At 42.1% G+C, this 20,335-nt stretch overlaps 1 long non-coding RNA gene across 1 annotated transcript in view; it reads right to left on the reverse strand.

Moving 5' to 3' along the window:
• The window catches only part of LOC113895051, a 40,383-nt gene that overhangs the window by 19,681 nt on the left and 367 nt on the right, over window positions 1–20,335 (reverse strand). The window contains exon 2 of the long non-coding RNA XR_003511746.1: window positions 12,439–12,516. This is a non-coding gene — a long non-coding RNA (uncharacterized LOC113895051). The remainder of the gene's footprint in view (window positions 1–12,438; window positions 12,517–20,335) is intronic.

The following is a 20,335-nucleotide window of genomic DNA, read 5'->3' on the forward strand; positions in this document are numbered from 1 at the left end:
TCAGATTTTTCTTAATATTGTTAGTTTGGCAACAAAAAATTAAATTCCTTTTCTTTTTCCTTTAAAACAATTGGTCCCAAGTACAAAATGACAACTTTGATTCATTTGGATTACTCTCGAGACATGTTCCGAGATAATTTTGTGAAGGCCTAAGTGTTCCATTTAGTATTAGGAGAAGTAAAATGTTAAGGGATGCTTAAGCTCTGTAAAGTTGAACAGAATAGCATTTGAATGGCAGGATATAATTACAGATCACTAAGAATACGGTACAAAATGTACCCGATCCCACCTCTTCATACTTAGCTAAGAACAGTGCTTCAGCGGTATGTGAGATTAATAAAATAACAAAAGAAATAATAATTCTGGAAGAACCAAATCTCCCTAGTTAGATTTATCAGACCTATAAGAATTACTGATAAAATTAATAAAGTCTATATTAACCATAAAGAATTAGAACCTGTACTACATGTGTGTTATTTAATTGAAACCTATTTTCATTGTGTGATTTTCCAAGAATGTGTGTCCAAATACTCCATCTAAACTTATAAGACCCCAATACATAAATGCTGTATCCTATATATCTCTCTGTGTAAGTTTCCCCTCGACAAGGTCTGGGAACAGATCATTTATTTGGGATGCGATCCTTGGGAGCAGAAATGAGAGAATAAAGCAAGAAAGGAGGAAAAGTATTTAAAGGGCACATATCTCAAAGTCACTATTAGGTAATGGGGACCTGGCTGAAACTAGAGGTGGTCCAAGGGGATGTGACGTGGGGCACTGAAAGCATCTGCCATACTCATACCTAGAATCGTGCCCCACACTCCAAAGACTCTCAGTAAAAGTTGCCAAGTCACTGAATCTCTTGCAGTGACCCTCAAAGCTTCCTGCTCCCAAGAGTGATGTCGTCAAAGATCATCTGAGAACTTGTACATTGCCTTTTACGACTACATTCCAGGACCTAATTTCATTTTGTAAGTTCCATGTGTCTCCGTAGCAAACAAATGAAGCTTTTTCAAGAGCACTTAAGCTAAGCGGGTATTTATTATGAGGCTATGCGCATATCTCATGAACTCCAACATGACATTTAGGCTGGAAATCTGAAGGCAGCCCTCTTCTCTGCATGCTAGTCTCATCTCTCTGCAGAGTTTAAAATGAACCATCTCTGCGTCTGCATCTCCATTCCTTCCCTGCAAATAGGTCATCAGCACTATTTTTCTAGATTCCATATATATGGATTAATATACAATATTTGTTTTTCTCTTTCTGACTTACTTCACCGTATAATAGGCTCTGGGTTCATCCACCTCACTACAACTGACTGAAATTCATTCTTTTTTGATGGCTGAGTAAAATTCTATTGTATATATGTACCATATATTCTTTATCCATTCATCTGTTGATGGATATCTAGATTGCTTCCATGTCCTGCCTACTGCAAATAGTGCTGCAAACAACATTGGGGTACATATGTCTTTTTAAATTGTGGTTTTCTCAGGGTATATGCCCAGTAGTGGGATGTGTGTGTCTGCTCGGTCATGTCCGACTCTGTGCAGCCCCATGGACTGTAGTCCGCCAGACTCCTCTGCCTGTGGGATTTTCCAGGCAAGAATACTGGAGTGGGGTCTCATTTACTACTCTAGGGGATCTTTCTGACCCAGGGATCAGACCCACATCTCTAGCATCTCCTGCATTGGCAGGTAGATTCTTTACCAGTAGTGCCACCTGGGAAGCCCAGAGGTGGGATAGGGAGATAAATATATATATATATATATATTTATAATTATGGCTTATTCATGTTGTTGTATGGCAGAAACCAACACAACATTGTAAAACAATTATCTTCCAATTAAAAATATTTAAAAATAAAAAGAAATTTTAATTGCTCTTATTAAAAAAAAAAAAGAACCATCATGTTGAGTGGATCTGTGGATCAGTCATCCAGCGCTCATTGCCTGTGTTGAGGTGGTACTGTCAGTGATTCAGAGATTGGAGACATGACCCTGGACCTTAAAAAGCTTAGAATTTTGCTAAGAAGTCAAGGTATATAAAGAATAATCTACACACAAACTAAAGACTAAATGATGGCTACTATGTAAGTATCACAGGAAACGTAAAAAAGGCTACACCATGGTGGTTGGGATGGTTGGCCAAGGCTCCATGGAGGATGTGAGGGGGGTTTCCAAAGAGATATGAAATTCAGAAAAGTAGAGCGGAGAAGAGGGGACTGAAAGGACAAAAATGAGCAAGGAAAGGACCAGAAGAAAGCATGCATCCAGACCATTTCCAAGAAATGACTTGACGAGTGGCAAGGGTGACTCTATCCATACTGATTAACTAACTCCTCACTAAATGCTGGTCAGGGTGGTCAACCAGAAGCTACTGGGACTATGAAAACATCTTCCAATTCTTTTCAAATTACAATTGCACAAGATCTTGAAAACTGCTCTCACAGATTATGACTTTGGTAATATCCTGGGTGAACTCTCTTACCTAATCACAAGCATAATCAATTTTACTGGGATCAAGGAACACTTAAAATTCAGTCACCAGAAAATCATACACAAAAAAAATGATTTTCTTTTCCAAGAAATCTTGACAGGTAGGTATTTTTCCATAGAACTTAGAGACATGGACTATATTAGTATGAAACCTCATAATCTATTTTTACATTTCATGCTTAAAATGATTTCCTTTGAGTTAGAAGCAAAACTGAAAGGGACACTAATTCTTAATTTATCTAGTTTTTAACCTCCCCATTCCTTAGGAAATAGCACATCCTTGACTTAAATCCATAACCTATAAAATTATTACATTACTCAATGATTAGTTATCACCACCTAAACATTACTTTAATACTTAATATAGCAGTTAGTTTCATCACACTGCTATATAAAAACCCTCACAGAATATTTTCAAAGTTAAAAAGAAAAAAATTTGTATTGGGTTGGCCAAGAAGTTCATTCAGGTTTTTCTATATGAAATTTTGGAAAAATCCAAACAAACTTTTTGGCCATCCCAATAATATTGTATCTTAATCGGGTGATCCTTTCTTAGTTTTCTTCCTTCTACGTATTTGTTAGGTAGGAGCTACAGCCTTAGCCTTGTAGAAATGGTTCTTCTTTGAACTCTCTTTTTTTCCTGGAGTGGACTTTTCCCACGCAAAAGTTTATTCTAGTTTTGCTTGTGTTTTCCAATCTTCTCTGTGCCCGGACACCTCCATCGCCTACATAGTCACCATCTTGGTTTGGAGACAGGTTTTGTTTTGTTTCCCCATTGCACAACTTTTGCTCATCCAGCAATACAACTTTAAAAAAAAAATAGTAAGAAGACCTATATTGGGCATAAATCAAATAATAAACAAAAAGCAACTCTAAATGCCAATAGCATGCAAAAGACATGAGTTTTTCTGAAGCACATCAAGATTTCAATATATCCCATCTGTCAAAAATGTAACATTAGAGCATGCTGCATGGTAGTAACGTCTGAGAAAGCAGTTTTAATTACTGATTTTCAAGCCTAAATGAGATAAATTCTGTCCTTTGAAATGATGTATTAATTTTTTTGGCAGCGGGGAGCATACAAGTAATATCTGCCCAACATGTAAAGCAAACACCTCAAACTGAAGGAGTAATTCTCCCTAATAGCCAGGTAGCGTCACCAACTTGTGACGAGTCCAATTGCAGTGAAGTTCTATTATGCTTCTCAATATCATGACCAAAAGAAGAAGGGACCAAAGTTCCAGAAGTTGCAGCTGGAATCACAAGAGTTTCAGCAAGGTGACAAGTTTCTATAGGGTTGGAAAAGAAAAAGTGCTTAACTGCTTAGGCTCCTTGTCCACACATCCTTGGGACAAGAGAGGAAATTCAGGTATGGCCCTGTCTCTGAGTCTGTCCTGTTCCCTGCATTCCAGCAGCAACTCAACACTTATTCAACTTTTCTCTGATTTTGTAACCTGGTTTTGTGACTGCTCTGGCTCAATGGACATTTGTTTTTGAGTAAACTCCGGGAGTTGGTGATGGACAGGGAGGCCTGGCATGCTGCGATTCATGGGGTCGCAAAGAGTCGGACACGATTGAGCGACTGAACTGAACTGAACTGGCCTTGTAACCAAATGAAAGGGTAACAGTCAGGAAGGCTCAGGATCCCCAAGGGAAGGAAACAGACTGCAAGTGTCAGGCTTTTTTTTTTCTCTTCCCTATACAAAATTAAAAGGAGGTTTCCTTTCAAATTCCGTGTTGCCACAAGGATACCTGGTTCCACCCAACTTAACTTTTCTCAAACCTTGAGCTAACCAATGCGTTTTTCTTATGGAAATGTTCTCTTAAGCTATGTTAATGAAACTATGTATTTGCTTGGAAATTTGTCTTTCTTCAAGATTCATGTCAATTGTTTTATGGCCCGGGATGACTCATCTTGTGCCAGTGCTATCTCAAAATGCATGTTGTGGGTGAGGGGCCTGGTGCCACTCTCTCAGTTTTGAGATATTTCCTTTCTCTAATTAATAGCTTGCTAATAGGTATATAATTCCTTGCTAAAACTAGAAGAAGCTTTGTCTATCTCTTTTATACTTTAATAAAATTATATTACACAAGAGCTCTAAGCCATCAGGCCTCATCACTGGCCCCAAGATCAAATTCCTCTCCTCTGGAGGCCAAGAATCCCAACGTCATCACGGCTTATAGAGACCTTTCACAAACATACACTTTTTGATCTCAGTTCTGCAAACTGGATACCTGGATACTTGTCTTTGCCACTCCCTTCCCCACCCTGCCCATCTTTCCTCCAGGAATGGTGTCAGATTATAACCACTGCGCGTCCACTAACTGGCCATGCAATGTGGGGTGAATCATTTAGCCAGCTTGAACCTCAATTTTCTTATTTGCAAAATGAGGGGTTTGGATGAGATTGTTTCAAAGATGCTTTCGAATTCTAAAATACCACTACCTTTCTGTCAGTCTCTTGAAGACTGTGGCCTGTCCCTGATCAGTCCTTTGTCTGTTAAAAGGGTGAGTAGCAATTAAATGCACTGAAAAAACATGTTAGAACACAACATCCTTTGTAAAATACATGCTTTCCTGTCAGTTGGACCCTAAAAGCAACTGTAACTTTTTTTTTAATTAATCCTTCCTGGTCCAAAGGTACAGAATAAAACCTTGTATCGTACTCTCACACAGAGTATATACAACCAGTGTTACTGCAAATAATAAAACCAACACAGGCTAATTTATACAGAAAAGAAATTTACCTGAAAGATACCTGATACCTCAAAGAACTTGAGGGAAACTGAAGAATCAGCCTTGGAAATAGGAACTAGGGGCTGTGTTGCACAATCAAGATTCCACCAGAGGGTCAGTAAGTGTAGGGTGCTGGGCCCCAGCATCTCTTCCCCAAACACTTGTCACCATCCCCCTGTCAGGGGAGCGTAATCTCGGTTCTGTCTCGTCACAACAAAGATTTGAAGCGACAGACGTTAAAGCGCATCACAGCTCTCGACAGTCTGTGTTATAGTTCTTGGACAGATCGATTTTATTTAGAAAATAAAAGGAAAATACATCTCGAGGCATGAGGGCATGCCGACCCAAAAGATGTGAAGAGAAAAGAGAGAGAGAGAGAGAACAAGTGTGCGAGGGAGAGAGAGAGAGACCCCCGGTCCTTTGGCGCCTCTTTTTATATGTTGTTTCCTCCCCCTGGGCCTGCCCTATGTAAATTGGGCTAGCCAGGAATGCTGTTGTTCTACCTGAGGTCCTCACTCCGGTCCTCAGACCTTCCTTTGTTCTATTTTCGAGGGCTTTTCCCTTCCTTGTCTTTTAGCCACTGCCATTCTGGACTCCTGTTTCCTATTTTAACTACCTAACACACCCAACATTCAGAAAACGAACATCATGGCATCCGGCCCCATCACTTCATGGGAAATAGATGGGGAAACAGTGGAAACAGTGTCAGACTTTATTTTGGGGGATTCCAAAATCACTGCAGATGGTGACTGCAGCCATGAAATTAAAAGACGCTTACTCCTTGGAAGGAAAGTTATGACCAACCTAGGTAGCATATTGAAAAGCAGAGACATTGCTTTGCCAACAAAGGTCCGTCTAGTCAGGGCTATGGTTTTTCCTGTGGTCATGTATGGATGTGAGAGTTGGACTGTGAAGAGGGCTGAGCGCCGAAGAATTGATGCTTTGGAACTGTCGTGTTGGGGAATACTCTTGAGAGTCCCTTGGACTGCAAGGAGATCCAACCAGTCCATTCTGAAGGAGATCGGCCCTGGGATTTCTTTGAAAGGAATGATGCTAAAGCTGAAACTCCAGTACTTTGGCCACCTCATGCGAAGAGTTGATTCATTGGAAAAGACTCTGATGCTGGGAGGGATTGGGGGCAGGAGGAGAAGGGAACAACAGAGGATGAGATGGCTGGATGGCATCACTGACTCGATGGATGAGAGTCTGAGTGAACTCCGGGAGATGGTGATGGACAGGGAGGCCTGGCGTGCTGAGATTCATGGGGTTGCAAAGAGTCGGACACGACTGAGCAACTGAACTGAACACACCCAAGACTCAAGTCCATCCAGCCACTATGAATGACCTATGGCTGTCTCTAGCCTTATCATCACTCCCTGAAGACCCAAAGTCTCACCAAAGAGCCTCTGATTGGCTGAGCCTTGGCCAGATGTCCACACACAGGTCTAAGGGGTCCAAAGAGGGATCACCTGCTTCGCTTCAGGTTCCAGAGTGGGAAGCCAGATCCTGGCCTCCACTCATCTTGGATCTGCCTAAATAGAAAAGGTGTTTGGATGCTAAACAACGCAAAATGACACATAGCTTTCTCACTTATGATTATAAACATAACACATCTTGAAGGCATAAGTAAGAGGTTAATCATGTTTTGGAGAGGTTTACATCTGATCAATTATACCAGCATTAGTTCGTCTCTTTATTGATTTACGTGAATGAGTAGTTGGTCCTGTAAATGAAAACATATTCATCAGTATGCTGACTAATTTATTGGGCTGGCTATTCATATTTACATGGGTCCTCTACATGACAAAAAGAGTATTTGGAATGAAGAATGAGTCACCAGAAGGAAAAAAAAATAAAACACATCTTCATTCTGAATAGAGGCTGTCCGTTGAGTTTTCAAGTAAAAATGATACTGTCTGATATTTAGTTCTCTCCCAGAGTTCTTCACAGAGCTGATGGTAGTTTACCTAAGATGTGGCACTGTCCTGGTTTTATAGATCAGTTGGAATGTCTGAGGTACCCGGAATCTATAATAGATGACACGTATTGGAAGAGACACTAGAGCTAGTCTCTTTCCAGAACAAATCCACTCAGACTCCAAAACAGTTCTTCCACCCTAAGAACAAGAAGGCAGGAAGGCTCGCACTGGACTGCTATCATTAAGTGGCACCCCTCCCAAGGCCAACATAATAGAGGAGAGATTTGTCCACAAGCTCAAGGACTGAGAATATGTGGTAAGCTCAGAGAACTTGTCTGAGGAACTGCAGGGGATCAGCCTGTATGAGGCCTTTGGTTTTTGTTATGTTTTTAAGATATTCAGGGGCCAAGCAAAGAAAACCTCCTTAAAGAGAAATAAGCAGCCAGCAATCCAGAGTCCTTTATCTTGGAACACAAAGTACCTCCCTACACCAGTCCATCCTTTGTTCTTTGTACAAAGAATGTAGTCATTATGAAATAGGAATGGATGTATGTAACAGACATCCTCAAATGACCAAGGCTGAAATAGACGAGAAGTACACTTCTCTCCATAAAAAAAGTCCCTCTGTTCTCCACTGACATGCTACCTACTTGTCCTTCAGGTATCAGTGGAAATGTCGCCCCCTCTGAGAAACCTTCCCTGATGCCACCTATTATAGTATTCCGCTCTCTGTTTCCTGAGCACCTTCAAACTCTATTAAAACAATGTGTTATAAGGGAATTCCCTGGCGGTCCAGTGGTTGGGACTCCATGCTGTCACTGTCAAGGGCCTGCCTGGTTCAACCCCTGGTCAAGGAACTAAGATCCTACAGGCAGCATGGCCAAAACAAAAACAAAAACAAAACCCAAAAATGTGTTATGGATTTGTTTCAGTTTTTTCCCACATAAAAATTAGCAACACAAAGGTAGGGGCTGTGTTTATCTCACTCATCATCTTATCTCCAAAGAGCCACCTCCTACCTGCATATCACAGGTACTTATTTGATGTACCAAATATACCTTTCTTGAATGTTCTTGAGGTTAGCAGGAATTGAATACTTCTCCTTTATCATACATAGGACTATTGTCCTATGTATGATACATAGTATCATAGTATATGATACATAGTAAATAGTATTAACAAAAACAACAACAGGGAAATAGGAACCATTTATGTCCCCAGCACAACAGCAGATTTGGAAAAGACCAAAAATGTGTATTTCCAATTGAAAGACCTCAGCTTATACATCAGGGGCTGACAAACTTTATCTATAAAGTGATAGTAAATGTTTTTGGCTTTGCTGGCCATATGATCACTGCTGCAACTACCCAGCTCTGCCCTGAGAGGAGGAAAGCAGCCACAACCCAAATGTAAACTTGGGTGTGATTCCTGGGTTCCAACAGGACTTTGTTTATGAACACTGAAATGTGAATTTCATGTCATCTCATATGTCATGAAATAGTCATCTTTTGATTGTCTCCAACTATCAAAAAATGAGAAAGCAGAGGACTGGCTTGCTAACTCAGCTTGTCTGGTTTGCCAACCTCAGAGAGTACACTTAGGGTTAGGGTTAGGGTTAAGGCTTGCCCTAGGTTAAGACTCAGCTTGCCAAACTTGGCTGGTCTGGTTTGCCAACCTTAGAGAGTACACTTCTGTTCATTTCTTTAGCTGCATTCTACCCGTTCAGTGCAATTCACACTGATAAGCACCTACCATATGCCCAGCTCTGGGCCAGGGGCTCAAGAGAGGCAGAGATGGTTAAGATCTGCTTTCTGCATCCAAGGGCATGCAAGATGTGACATAAGACTGGTCCCCTGGAGAAGCAGCTGTGGCCTCTGATTGGAGGAAAGTATTTCATGACCAGGTGGCATCTGAGAGGTGAGTCATGGGCCTGGCACCCAGGAACCAGCAGCTCTGTCTGGCTGTGGCTTCAGATGAGTCCCTCAGGGAATCTTGGGCAGGCAGCCCGGGAGGAGCTGTGTCAGGTTGTGTGAGGAACCCTCAGGGTCCAGCATAAAGATTAGTCTAGTGGGCAAGTGAGAACCAACGGGGAAGATTAAACTGGTAGTAATCAGGTTATTCATTTTTTGATGTTCTAACTTACAAATAATGCAAAAGTGATCTCTGAAGCTATTTGACCCCCTTTTCTGTTACTAACTTACCAAATATTTCACCTGACATACCCTCCTGGGAAAAACACATGGAGTTCAAGGATGCCTAGGAGGCAAAAGTGCCATCAGTGTCCACCAGGAAAGAGGGTTGGTGTTTTCCCAGGAGCCAGAGTTTATAAGAGGAGTCATTGTACAATAAAATACAATATAAAATGAGGATAAAATGATAATTTCAAATATTCATTAGATGTGGGGAAAACTCTGAGCTATTATACAAGCCCCTCCCTTGCTCCATACTAATGAAGAAACCCCCATTTTGTCCCCAAGAAGAAAATTACTCAATATTATACTGTCTTTTTCTTTTTAGCTTTGAAATGGGAGTCTTGTTGGAAACCATGAATAGGAAAATAATAAATCATCTTTTCATACCAACATAAAATACAGAAAGCAGGAAAAATCAACTCAAGTTACAAAGATGGAAACTGAATTCTGCTTCAATTGTATAAAAAGTCACCTTCCTCATGCAGCCAAAAATTCAGAGCGAGTCTCCTGGAGTGCCCTCTATTAAAAGATACCATCTCAGGACATAGGATGCTCGGGAAATGAAAGTGACATTAATCTGCAGGCAGTGACCATCTCCTTCACGCCAATGTACAATCTGATGAGAGATGAGTCCAATTGCTGGCGCCCAGATGCAGTGTCTTGGCCAGAGCCTCAGGCAAAATGCCACAGCTCTGCCTTCCATTCAAGAATTCACCCAGGGGACTTCCCTGGTGGCCCAGTGCCTGAGACTCCATGCTCCCAAGGGGGCCCAGGTTTGACCCTGGTCAGGAAACTAGATCCCACATGCCACAACTAAAGATCCTGGATGCCACAGCTAAGACCTGGCACAGCCAAAGAAATAATAACATTTTTTTAAAGGAATTCACCTAGCTGCTCCTTTCTGCCAGCTTTATTCATCACCTTTCTCCTTTCTCTGGGCATAGGATTAGTGAATAAGGGAGTCACATGCTGGTTGAGTGCCAATCAGTGATGAATTGGCACAAAGTATAGTGATGCAATATCAACATTTCTAATTAATGAATTAATTTTTTCAATAAGTATTACATTTATATGGGTCAAAGTTCAACAACTATAAATAGATAAGGAATCACATTTGATTTAGGTCATACCTGAATGGTAGTGGTTTTCCCTACTTTCTACAATTTAAGTCTGAATTTTGCAACAAGGAGCTCATAATCTGAGTGCCAAAGAACTGATGCTTTCAAACTGTGGTGCTGGAGAAGACTTTGAGAGTCCCTTGGACAGCAAGGAGATCAACAAACCAGTCAATCCTAAAGGAAATCAACCCTGAATATTCATTGGAAGGACTGATGCTGAAGCTGAGGCTTCAATACTTTGGCCACCTGACGTGAAGAGCTGACTCACTGGAAAAGACTCTGATGCTGGGAAAGATTGAGGACAGGAGAAGAGGACGAGAGAGGATGAGATGGTTGGATGGCATCACTGACTCAATCGATAGGAGTCTGAGCAAACTCCTACAGATAGTGGAGAACAGGGAAGCCTGACATGCTGTGGTCGACGGAATCACAAAGAGTTGGACATGACTGAATGACTGAAGAACAACATGGAGTCAGAATGAAACTAAACAAGACAAAATTCCCTCCCACTACTAACACCCAACCTCTCAGTTCCCCCTCTATAGTTAGCCTAAATACCTTTCTAGAAATATTTTATGCATATCATTAGCAAATATATTTTCATGGAATATTTTAAATTATGGAAACAATTTACTAGTTGAGGTAAAATGCTGGAATGAATATGCAATATCCAAAATGCAATAGTTCAAACAAAACAGGAATTTCTTTCTCTCTCATGTAACAGTCCAGGGTCAGTGGGTGGCTCTGTACCATGAAGTCATTCAGGAATCCAGGCTTCCTAGCAGCTCTGCTGTCTTCGTGAAGTAGCTCTAGTCACTGCCCTTCCTGCCATCAGATGGGAGAAGGCACAAAGGCCAGAGGCCAGGGTTTTCCCTCATGCACACTTCACTTCTGCTCATTCTCTACTGGCAAAAACTTAGTCACGTGGCCACATTAGCCGCAAGGGAAGCCAGGAAATGGAGCTATAGCCAAGCTTCACCTCTGCCATAACTCTTGCAGTTATGTCTCTAAGGACTCTAGCCCTTACCCCACTCTCTACACATCACCTTACAGTGCTTTTCCAAGCTGTTGCCAAGCACCTATGCCCAGTGAGGACAGCAACCATTCCCTTAATCCTCCGAAGTACAGCTAATGTTAGGTTATAATGTTCAATAGACTGTTACTACAAAAGAGAATCACCGTGCAGGAGAGCCACGCTTAATGGTGGGCCCTACTAACTGTCCATCCAGTGAATACTTTTCCCTTTTAATATACTTTAAAAACACTTTAGGGCTTTCCTGGTGATCCAGTGATTAAGGATCCACCTTGCAATGCAGGGGCAGCAGTTTGATCCCTGGTCCAGGAAAATTCCCCATGCCATGGGTCAACTAAGCCCATGTATCACAACTACTGAGCCTGTGCTCTAAAGCCCTTGAGCCACAAATGCTGAAGCCCACGAACCCTAGAGCCCAAGCTCCATGAGAAGAGAAACCACTACAGTGAGAAGCCCAGGCACTACAGCTAGAGAGTAGCCCCTCCTCGCTGAACCTAGAGAAAGCTGGCACACAGCAATGGAGACCCAGCATAGCCAAAAATAACTAAATACATAAAATTATTTGTAAAAGACACTTTAATGGTGCTCTGTTCTGTGTGCTTTATAAAAAAATTAAATCATTTAATCTTCATAATAACCCTCTGAAATAGGCACGGTTACAGTCCAGTGCCCAGTTTACAGATGAGGAAACTAGAACACAAAGAGGTTAAGTAATTGTCCAGGCCACAACTAAAAACCTATGCTAGTTTGCTGAACTTGGTAAAAAAAAAAAAAAAATTTTTTTTTTTTGCTTTCCTTATAGTAGAGGTATGACCTAATTCAAGCTAATAAATGTAAGGGGAAATCATTGGGGCAGACACCCAGGAAAACTACTGCTGTATTGAGAAAATAAACAAAAGGGAGAGATACAGGTGGCATACATCTTTGGTTCTTTGACCCTTACCCTTCTTCTGGTCTAGAATTTGGACATGATGCTTGGAAGTTATGCAGCCATTTTGTGGTCATGAAACGAAAACTGAAGCTGAAATAAGAAGAAAGAAGGAAACAGTCTTAGACCTTTTTTTTTATGTGAGAAAAAAAAATATATATATATAGCCTAATTTGTATGAGATAAGAATTCGTTCCAAAGCTATCTTTCAGTTCAGTTCAGTTCAGTTCAATCACTCAGTCGTGTCCGACTCTTTGCGACCCCGTGAATTGCAGCATGCCAGGCCTCCCTGTCCATCACCAGCTCCAGGAGTTCACTCAAACTCATGTCCATTGAGTTGGTGATGCCATCCAGCCATCTCATCCTCTGTCGTCCCCTTCTCCTCCTGCCCCCAATCCCTCCCAGCATCAGAGTCTTTTCCAATAAGTCAACTCTTCGCATGAGGTGGCCAAAGTATTGGAGTTTCAGCTTTAGCATCAGTCCTTCCAATGAACACCCAGGACTGATTTCCTTTAGGATGGACTGGTTGGATCTCCTTGCAGTCCAAGGGACTCTCAAGAGTCTTCTCCAACACCACAGTTCCAAAGCATCAATTCTTCGGTGCTCAGCTTTCTTCACAGTCCAACTCTCACATCCATACCTGACCACTGGAAAAACCATAGCCTTGACTAGATGGACCTTTGTTGTCTTCACTGGTATTTAAATCTAGATCATGGTTTGATTGCCCCAAAGTCCCTAGGTCAATTATCCCTTTTTTAAGGGTTCTCCAGTTAGCCTCTCCTTTATCATGCCTGCCCTGGATCCTCTTCTCAGAGTCCAGTGCTCACTGTCTCTGTGTCAGGCTCCGATACCAACCCTACCTCCAATGCAGTCAACCTTTCCCGTCATAATGCACAGCCTCTCCTCATGGTCCTGAACTTCTGACTTGCATAATAGGGTTTTGGACCTACCCACTTAGGTTCTGGGCAAGTAGTCCTGAAACTGGGTTACCCCTTTGCACTGCTGCTCCTGCAGTTGTATTTGCTAAGTCATTTACAAAGTCCAAGAAAAGAATCACAGACATCTTCTAAAATTTGGAAAATTCCAGCCTTTTTATGTCATAGAAGCCAATATGCAGAAGGACCTCTCAACTCTGAAAGGCTCAATCTTCAATCCAGAAGTGCCATATTAAACATTCATCTGCTCCTTATGGAGCAAATACGGAGGCCCAGCTTTGACCCCCAGGGCACATTCATCTGCTCCTTATGGAGCAGATACAGAGGCCCAGTTCCTTCCCCCAGAGAAGAGAAAGCCTGGCTTAAGGACCAAGGATTGGACAGAAATCATATTTAACTGGTACCTGGTAAAACAGAAGGGAAGGGGGCAGGGCACAACCTTTAAAAAGAATAACCTAGCCCTTGAGGATGCAACATAACTGATTAAAAGATTTGGATTCCAGTAAACCTTGAGCCTCATTATACACTCATTGTAACACACTAGCATGTGCTAAATGACACACACACAGGTGCCATGACAGTTCCAGGAAAGAGGCCAAAAAATGGGCGGTGGCCCCAATCCTGGAAATCCCCATCAGTTCTCCAAAATAGTTGGACTTCTCCTCCCACTCATTAGCCAATGAAATTACCAAGCCCATAAAAACTAACCACCTCATATGTCCAGGCCTCTCACCTTCCAGGAGGACCCACATTCTATGGAGTGTTTCTCTCTCAATAAATCTACTTCTTAACTATTATTTTGCCTCTCACCAAATTCTTTCTGTGCTGAGACATAAAGAACCTGAGCTTCAGTAAGTCCTGAGACCAGGTGTGTGATTTCAATTAACAGACAGTGGGTTCAAGTCCTAGCTGAGTTGTGCTATTTCACTGGTAACCTTCAAAGACTATGGTGAAGCTCTCCTTTTGTGACCTCTTTTCTTTCCTCCCATCAGGTAGGGCACGGTGCGTGGCACCTGTCTGTGGATAGCCAGGACTTTGGAAGACTAAATACATCCAGGTCTAAGGCTCATGGATTTCAAGCCTGAACTCTGAAATGGAGCTGTTAGCCCTAACTTCTTATCTTTTTAGCACATCAGAAGCATTTTTTCCCCCCAGAACAGGAAAGCAATTTTCTCCAATAATGAATCAGAACACTGCTGGCAGCTTGGAAACAGCAGCCTTTCTCCACTTTAAGCTGTTAAGGTTTAGAAAATGTTAGGGAATGCTCAGCCAGGGGCCTCCCTGTGTGCTAGGACAGTGTGGGCAAAGAGGGAAACTTGAAGACAGGAGTGGAAAGGAACCAGGGGGGAGAAAATGATAAACAGAGGAAGCAAAACACACTCTGTTTTGCTCAGTCTGACAAGAAGCTTAGCTTAATGTCTTCCTACAGCCTTTCCTGTCCCAAAAAGAACCCTCCCCCAAAGATTATATTCAGTGTGTTTGAATCTTAAGTGAAAACAGCCTTGAAAAATGTATTTGCATCTCAAGAGCTGAAACTAAATATTTTTCCTGTATTGGTGAGAAGGTCAGGGGCCACGGGCTGTCAAGGCCGGAGGAAGAGAGCTCCATGCTGCCTGAACTGGATTCAGAACGCCCCCACAACCCTCCTGGTGGGTCCAGCGGTCCCCTGGGCCCAGGAACCTGGGGGTGGAGGTGGGGGGAGGGCTTCTGGAGCCCCCTCCAATTCCTCCATCTCCACAGGAGCCCCCCTCCAATCCTCCATCTCCACAGCCAATCACACAGTGTCGCCTGTCGTCCCTTGTCTCCCACAACTGCTCTGAGACACCCCACTTAAGGCTTTCAAAAACTATGAATTGTTGGCTTTAAGATGGTTAATTTTATGTTATGTGAATTTTATCTCCAACATTTTTTTCCTTTAAAAAGTTTTTTTTTTTTTTTTTTTTAAATCATGTGAAATGATGAGCAGAAAACACGGTCAATGAAGGTTACCTCTTTAAATCCTAGCTCCCTCATCCATCCCCAAAACAGGTTACCCCCTCTCCCACCAGTCCTGGTTTGGCCCCGTGGTGCTAAAGCCTCATTCTACCACTGCTTCCCCTAACAGGGGAATAGCCTATTTAGGGATATAAGGGATACAGGTATATCACTAATATACCTATTAGTGATACCCTAATAGGTATCACTATTTCAAGTGTCTCCAGTGGGTACCTCTATCATTTCTTGTTCAATCAAACATAGTATTTTCACCAGCCACACCCTGCTTTGTAAAGGGAGGCCCCCCACCCACTTTCTTCTCACTCACTTTCTCCTAACTCCATGCTGTCATCTGTATTTTAATTTTTGTACCATTAAAGTTGACAGAAGTTATTCTATTCTGAAATTATAATTATTTTTTTTCCTTTTTTTTTTTTGCCACACCACATGGCTTGTGGGATCTTCATTCCTCCACCAGGGGTTTAACTGGTAGCCGTGACAGTGAAAGTGCAGAGTCCTAATCCCTAGGCTGCCAAGGACTCCCTGCCATTATATGAAGTCTTCTGTGCTTTGCCTTCACAGTTGAAAATCAAGTAAGTGTTCATACCACCCTAATTGCCCATATAATGTTTACTGCACAGTTTAATAACTGCTTTCTAAGAAAATGTCCCAGAACTGAACAACATGGGTTTCCAGATGTAAAGGGCTCATGCGTGCACATGTGCAAAGTCGCTTCAGTCGTGTCCAACTCTGTGGGACCCTATGGACTGCAGACTGCCAGGCTCCTCTATCCATGGGTTTCTCCAGGAAATAATACTGGAGTGGGTTGCCATGCCCTCCTCCAAAGGAATCTTCCCAAACCAAGGATGGAACCCACTTCTCTTACATCTACCTACATTGGCGGGTGGGTTCTTTACCACTAGCACCACCTAGGAAGCCCAGGTAAAGGGCTTACTAAGTGCCTAAAATATTACATAAAAATATTAACAGACACAGATTAGGCAAACAATAGTGAAATTTAAACCACTGTAAGAAAAAAAGGGGGGTAAATGCTGCATGTTTGTAAAGAGAGAGGGAAGAAAACATCGCCACTGAAAGATCACAAATCAGAATGGCTTCAAATTTTCTCTCAATAACTCTGGGAACTAGAAGACAGAATGCTTTCAGACTTTTGAAGAACAATCATTTTCAACTTGGAATTTTTATACCAAGAAAAATTATCAAACAAGTGTTCAGGTAGAATAAAGACATTTTCAGATATGCAAGGACTCAAAAATTTACCTTCCATATATAATTTCTAGGAACTTATTGGAGATATGTACCAACAAATAGAGGAAGTAAGTTAAGAAAAAGAAAGATATAGGACCATCCAGGAGAATCACAGAATCCTAGGGGGACAGCAAGCAGAAAGCAGTCAATTAAAATTTGAAAAGAGTGAAGTAAAAGGAGATATCAAAGACTTGACACTATCCTTGAGCGCTTGGAACAACTTAAGTAAGCAGCCAAGACAGAAAAGCTTAAGGGGAGAGGAGCGTGGTGGAAAGGAAGACAAGAAGTCCAGGGGAAAAACACTGTTCAAGAAAGGAAATAGTTATGAATAATGATGATGAGTAGGATGATGATGACCATGGGATTTTTAACTCAAAATGGAAGAATAACCACACATCTCCCTCTGTCTTGAGATCTGAATTAAATAGATAGTAAGTGAATTATAAACCACTATTTTGAGGAGAACTGGAGGGGTTCCATCAGTAGACCAAGGTGTTCAGCTTATTTCTGGGAGGCAGAAAATAGTTGGAAGGATTTTGGATCAAGATGCTTATCAAACACAGGCATTTACTTTTACTTGTTCCTAAAACCCCATCAAAACATATTATTAAGGGTATAAAACCATGAAGATAACACGTTTCATATTCCAGATCATCCCATTTTATCACCCACAAAATACGATGTGTTTAATTTGGTTTGCACACCTTGGGTCAGTTCTGCCTCTCGGCTCTCATCACCTCGGGATCTCAGTGAATCTCACACGGCAGGGACGTGGAGGAGCACCAAGGACAACAGAAGAACTGCAAGACTCATTCTGTTCTTGGTTCCATTCCTGAGGCTCCTTGAGTAAATTAGAGGGCCTCTCAGAGCCCTGCTGGTCTCATCAGTAAAGTGGAGATTATAACGTCTGTCCTATTTCCTTCAAGTTGCACTTGCTGAACTAAAATGAGACCAGGAGTAGATAGAAACTATATGTTCTCATCCTCAAGCCTTGACTGTTAAAGTCTTCACCTTTTAATATTCAAGTTACAGTGAAGGCAGGGCATGCTTGCCTAGATGAACAGACTCTTCTTCACCCCATCTCATCCTCACCTCACCTGACCTACTATGGGAAGTCAGTCCCTACAGTTCCACCATCAGCCCCAAAACAGGTCAGTCTGCATGGCTTGGAGGATGGACAGGGATATGGCATGGGCTGGGGGCACTGTCCACTGACAAGATCGTGACCACAGTGCAAAATATAATCAATTCTCCATTGTTATCTTCTTGTTCCCAGATCCCACAGAGGAGAGTCAGCCTTCCCCAACCTTTCACTCAGCGAGGTACCCAGGCCCAGACTATTGGGCCTATTGACCTGCACTCTCATTCCTTGTATGAAAGCCTCTTGTCTCAGACATGTTGGTGGTCCAGGATTGTGATGTTCTAGCATCAGCCTCCCTCTCCTGCTTACAAGCCCTGGCACAGTACCCAAGTCAACAGCACCAATCCTCCCAAGGTGAAGGGAGGTGTGAAGTGTCCTTCTTTCAAGGCTTCACTGTCCTTCTTTCCCCTAGTCCAGCCTCTCTCCATCTGTCCCAATACCCTGATGACAGGTAGAGTAGGCTGAAAAATACCTTTCCCAAAGAGGTGCACATCCTAGTCCCTGAAATATATGAATATGTTACAAAAGGAACTTTGCAAGATGTGATTAAACTAAGGATCTTGACATGAGGGATTATTCTGAATTATCTGAGTGGGCCCAGTAGTGTCACAAAAGTCTTTCTGAAAGTGAAGCAAGAGGACAGAAGGAAGCAGAGGAAGACAAAGCTGTGTGACAATGGAAGCAGAGTTGAGGGAGAAACTGAGATATGAAGGGAGTAAGTGACCACCAGCCAAGGAATGCAGGCGGCCTCTAGAAAGAGGAAAAGGCAAGGAAGTGGATTAGCTCTTACAGCAGTGCTCCCCAATCTTTTTGGCACCAGGGACCGGTTTTCTGGAAGACAATCTTTCCAAGCACTGGGTTGAGGGAAATAGTTTTGGGACGATTCAAGCACATTAAATTTCCTGTGCACTTTATTTCTATTTCATCAGCTCCACCTCAGATCATCAGGCATTAGATCCTGGAGGTTGGGAACCCCTGCAGCAATAAGAAACTAATAAGACAGGAGTGAAAATTAGATCATTTACTTTGAAAAGCTATTTGGCAATATTTACAGAAGCTGAACATATGCCTATTTATGACTCATAATTCCACTCCTAGGTACATACCCAACCAGAAATGTGTATATATGTTCACCAAAGACATCTGCTATAACATTCCTAGCAACATTATCTGAATAATTACCCCAATGTGTATCAGTAATAAGATGAGTGAACTGAGGGACATTCACACAGTGGAATACTATACAGCAAAAGGAAGGAACAAGCTAGGGACGTCCCTGGCAGTCCAGTGGTTAAGACTCTTCACTTGCACTGCTTGTCAAAAATGAATAAATAAATAAAAGTATGAACAAGCTAAATCTATAGATGTATGCACCTCCTCAACATAGTTTTAAGAGAGAGAAGCCAGAACAGTATATTCTTCATGATTCAATTGCTACAAAGTGTAAATATAAGCCAAAGCAATCTATGCTGGTTGAAGCCACTACCCTGCCCCCTAGAAGAGAGAAAAAAGAGACAGTCTTCTGGAGAACTGGTAATCGTCTGTCTCTGGGTGTTAATGATGTGTTAGTATAAGTAAAATCATTGAAACTGTGAAAAGCATATCTATTAAATATTTACTATCAGTTTAGTTCAGGTCAGTCCCTCAGTGGTGCCTGACTCTTCCTGACCCCATGGAAGCAGCAGACCAGGCTTCCCTTGTCCATCACCAGCCCCAGGAGCTTGCTCAAACTCATGTCCATGGACTTGGTGATGCCATCCAACCATCTCATCCTCTGTTGTCCCCTTCTCCTCCTGCCTTTAATCTTTCCCAGCATCAGGGTCTTTTCCAAGTATCTACTATACACTAATAAAAACTTTTTTAATGGGGGAAAGGAGACCTGTGCCTTCATGCAAATTTACCCAATCGCTTCCTGTGACCTCTGATTTCCACAAACAAATGGATGCGGCAACGGACAATCCAAACCTAGGGCTCCAGCTCCATAGAGCTCAACTCTAGGTTAAAATAACCTATGAACTTAACATATACTTACTAAGGGGCCAATTTTAGCAGATTATTTTTCTAAATAATCCTCTCAGAGTTAAATCTACTTTCCCCCTTTAAGGACTCTAAACTACAAATTATTTTTAACTGACGTCATCTGAACAACCATAAAAGACAGTCACGGTCCTTTCTCCACCAGATGATTCCTGATAAATGAATTCAAATCATTGCTTAAAATTCGTCTCTTTTTAATTCCATAGAGGAGTTTCACATGTAAAATATAAGTCAATTAATATGTATTAATGTTTTGATAATACTAGAATCAAGTTATAAACTCACAAAAACGAAAGAACAGCTGCTCCCACGAATGCCTCAACCTGAAGTGAGATTCTGGCTTTACCAAAACAGAGGACAGGGACGGGAAAGGGGACGAGAGACCCGTGGGGGACGGACGCGTGGACCAGCCGTGTGGATAAGAACTAGAAGGAGGGACGCAGACATGGACAGGGGGAACCAAGAGCAGTTATGTAGGGGTGACCGACGCCCTGCACTGGAAAAAACCCTGCCGCCCCTGTTCTGGGCCAGATCGCTGTAGCCAAAGCGCTGTGGC

Source organism: Bos indicus x Bos taurus, chromosome 7 (assembly GCF_003369695.1).
Source record: "Bos indicus x Bos taurus breed Angus x Brahman F1 hybrid chromosome 7, Bos_hybrid_MaternalHap_v2.0, whole genome shotgun sequence".
Taxonomy (NCBI): domain Eukaryota; kingdom Metazoa; phylum Chordata; class Mammalia; order Artiodactyla; family Bovidae; genus Bos; species Bos indicus x Bos taurus.